This window comes from Archocentrus centrarchus, chromosome 8 (genome assembly GCF_007364275.1).
Source record: "Archocentrus centrarchus isolate MPI-CPG fArcCen1 chromosome 8, fArcCen1, whole genome shotgun sequence".
NCBI classification, from domain to species: domain Eukaryota; kingdom Metazoa; phylum Chordata; class Actinopteri; order Cichliformes; family Cichlidae; genus Archocentrus; species Archocentrus centrarchus.
Window position 1 is genome coordinate 11,210,252 of NC_044353.1, and position 4,368 is coordinate 11,214,619.

Genomic DNA, 4,368 nt, shown 5'->3' on the forward strand with positions numbered 1-4,368 from the left:
ACATCAGGGGACCAAATGCTGCCAGACACCAGCGGTCCCTGAGGATGAGGCAACAGGGAGCTTTAATATGCACACACACACACACATACACGTGTAGTTGTATTTTTGCGAGGACCTCTGTTGATATAATGCATTTCCTTATCCTGACTTTAACCTGAATTCCACCCCCCTCCTCAAACGTCCCTTTGAGGGCCTGTCGTCAGAAAAAGCAGACACCCCGGGTAGTTCTCACTCTGCTGCACATGGACAGTGTAGCAAGGTTGTGTTGGTCTATGTATATGATGCAAGCAATATACAGCAGTGCGAACACAGGAACATGGGTGCAGAATAACAGGAAGCTGCAGGAAGCGGAGGCACTATTTGTCCATCACAGGTGTCCCGGAAGATACGTGGGTCACGTCTGTGGTTTGTGTTTTCAGGGCTGCAGAATGAGACGCATTTAAAATCTGTTTCATCAAATCCCATTCAGAGCCTCGGGTCCACAGCGACTATTCAGGGAAAAGGCTGAGTGTTTGTTTTTTTTTTAGAGGGTTGAATAGCTGATGGCAACACTGTTATTGTACTGACTGAACTCCTGATTTACACACTTATGCATCAGTGCAGATAAGGACAGGCCGGTGTATTTAGACAACCTTTTTCATGCACAATGACCATTCAGGGTACTTCACCTATCACGCACAAGACTCCAAACTAAATAGATTAAAGAACATAAGGTGCAGCCTGTGTTGCTGATATGAATGAAATCCTCTGTCATGGCTACTTCTGGCTGCTCCCTTATTCACAAGGCGCCGCCCCAGCACACGCTGGATGTGGCAGACTTTTATACAATAGGTGCAACCCCCCCGCTGTTGCTTCTCCTAGGTTTGAACCAAGGAATCTTTTGCTTGTTAGCCAAGTGTGTAAACTTCCACTCTATGGATGAAACCTTTTAACAGATGCTGCCATGAAATTTATTTTGAAATATCGCTTTATGTTGTTATTCCAGTACAATTCTAATGGGTCAGTAAGTATATATGAATGTCAGGTTCTGACATATTCCTGATGATAGGCAACACGATGCAGTAGCACACCTGGAGATATTAAAGACATAGCTACCTTGGTATTAGCTGTATGGTAAAAATAATGATGAATTTTAGTGTGATATGTCATATAAGTATTAACTAGACCAGTGGTTCTCAAATCCAGGCCTCATGGCCCAGTGTCCTGCAGGTTTTAGATGTGTCTCTGCTTCAACACACCTGAGTCACATATAGAAGTCATTAGGAGGACTCTGACCAGCAGTCTGCAGCCACACTTCTGTATGCTCAGCCTCGGGTTCTGCTGACTCACATTATTTGAGAACTGAATCAGCTAAATCTGCAGAAGTATTCAAAAAGTCATAGTGGTCTAAACTGACTGGGACAAATGAACGGATCCAAACTAAGTTATTTTTCTCAAAGGGTCTGGTTTGGATGCAGTAGCAGGCTATTATCTAAGCACAACTGAGGCTCATGGGAATGTTGTAGGAAAACTTCGACCTGACTGTGGCACCAGATTAAAAATCAAAAGATCACCAACAATCTTTATGGGATACTCCTCTGGTGGATCAAAGTGATCTTTACAATGTTTCATGGTCAAACTCCAAGAAGCTGCTGAGATGCTGGCTGATACTGCAGGTATGTGGAGTACTGCAACTGTGGCTCAGGAAGTAGTGGGGTATCCTTGTATCCTTGGGTAAGACACTGAGCCCTATATTGTGATGCAGCCACTGGAGTTTTAATGCATTTCTGTGAATGTTAGACAAAGTGCTGTGTGAGAGAGGCACATAGTAGGAGGTGCCCAGTAAGCTCTGCAAGCACCAGTCCAAATACTGCATAGAGGGCACCTTACTCTAATAATGTAAAAAAAAAAAAAAAAATAGATCCATCTCCATAACATCAGATGCTCGTTAAGAGCTTGAAATGTGTATAAGTGACAACGCTGCATTGCCAGAGGTCGTCTTTATTCAGTCTGATCACGTCAGTTAAGCCAGGCCTTTGTTGTTTGAATTAAATGAGTCATTAGCAGATAATTCCCTTTAATGCTATCCAGCTGTAATCCATGACCCACACGCCTGTCTGGCAGGCCCTGGGGTGTCTTCGGGGGCTCGAAAAGAATAAAAGAGAAGAACAGGATTTCTTATGAAAAGGAAAGATTGTTTTTCATGATGGCAGCAGCAGTGACAGTCGGCATGAATGCTTACAGGGTGGCTACAGCAGTCATGGGGTTACCAACTGTAGCTGGAAACAATGGCTCTTTAAAGGCGCAGTCCAGTGAGTTTATCACTCAGCTTGTAAAAACAGCACATGATGATGCTAACAGTGGTCCTCTGTGGCTTTGGAAAAGCTTTTTTACATTTCTGGAAAATAAACTGATGCTGTCACAGTGATGTTAGTGAGACTTTATGGGCTAATTAGTATAATAAAAATGATCAAACATTTTAGCTGTAATGGTGGCCTAGCTATAAGGATACCAGTAGGTGCTTCAGTTAGTTTAAGTCCTCTAATGCTTTGGATTCTGGTACATCTACAGAGGATTAAACACCTGACATTTCCACTTGGTATTTGCGGTTTCCAGTGAAAAGTCTCAAAAATTATGTACAGACATGAACAATCACTCAGGATTAATGTAATAAGTTTAGAGATGTCTCTTCTTAATTTATGTGGTGACAGAAAATTTAATGTATGCAGTACTTTGCTAAATGTTACTGAGATAGTAAATGTTATGACTATAAAGTGTCTCACAGAGCTGCTAGCACAGCTATGAGGTTTGGCAGACACATGACCACGTGATGTTAACTTGTCCGCCTTTTCGGGACCTGAGAGAATCATGGTGACAATGTAGGATCAAGACTCCAGTCACACAGGACCAGAGACTGATCTGCAACCATCTGGCAACCACCAGTCATGAGGGGGACAATGTGTATTTCCCGATTTGTTGGCAAAAACCTCCGTGTGATGGTTTCAGTCGCGAGCAGATTGCAGACAAGTTGGGGCAAACATTCACCAGCTACTCTCTGAGTAAAAGTTTTTTTTTAAACCTGTTGGCTACAGTGCTGAGGCACAAGTTTTACCTTAAAGGTGAACTGTCTCCCTTTCTGGTTTGCATCAGTTTAATTTTTACTGCTGCTATGCTCAGCTAGTAGTTGGCGAGTGTTTGCAGAGAAGTTGCTGTCTCCCTTGCAAACTACAGGCAACCACAGCAACCCGCAAGTGACCAAAGCAATCACAAGGAAGGCGAGAGCCAGAAACCTCCAGGAACCACTCGCCAATCAGTCAGAGCATACACATTTTTCCCTCTTGTACCACATCTAGTGAGGCAGGCAATCTCTGCTGTAGTTGCTGTCTGCGAGGTGTCGCTTCAGCTAATTTGTGTCACTCATGTCCATGTTTGTTTTTAATAAAATGACTGGACAAATAACATTGCTTGCTATGTTGTCAGTTCTATCAACAGACTCTCCAAGAAGGCCACAATCTAGTTTTGGTGAGTCAAATTCTAGTTACATGTGAGCCAATTATATTTATATGCCAAGATGACTTATTAATCCATCCCCTCATCCAAATAAAAATATGATCTAAACTATGGGTCAAAATATAAAATTCAGATCTTCAAAATGGTAGATGTGAGTTAATCTATTGTAAAATCTGTCACTAAAGTCCCTTTCATTTGTGGACAACTCATCCCCATGAAAAGTTCTGGTGCCAATCAACACTTGTTTTCATCTTTTCCAGCCTTTTGGTGTGCGCGACATTTCACGTGACTTAAGTTACATCATTGCAGTGAAAACAAAACTAAAATAATTCAATTGTGCATTGATTGAACGTCCCAAAAACAACAGATCCACACACACAGTAAAAGCCTGTTAGCACAGCATACATGAGTCAACTCATGTCAGCTTGGCTGGTTTAAGATGCTGATTAAAGTCTAATTCTAACACTCAGTCTGTCGCCTACCACCCATGACTAAAACCATTAGGACCCCCAGGCAAAAATGGAGGTTTGCTGTGCTTCTCTTAAGATTCTGTATGCAGAAATAAGAGACAGCAAGAGTGTGTGTGTGTGTGTGTAGCAAAATGATTTGTCACACTTGCAGCTCACTTGGCTGAACAAAGAAGTCCCCTCTCTCAGTAACATCACAAAGCCCGGCTGTTGCGACAGCACGATTGGTGGAAAACATCCCATCTGTCATGTGATTGGTGCATAGCTTGGGGCGGGGGGGAGGGGAGGAGGGGGGGATCAGTTATCATGAGTCAGCCCCTTTTCCTGCATGAGCTTGTGGGGGGTGGGGAGAACGACAGAGAGAAATGTCTCCTTTTCCTGGCAAGATCGGCTTTGCATGAAGCAGAATCTC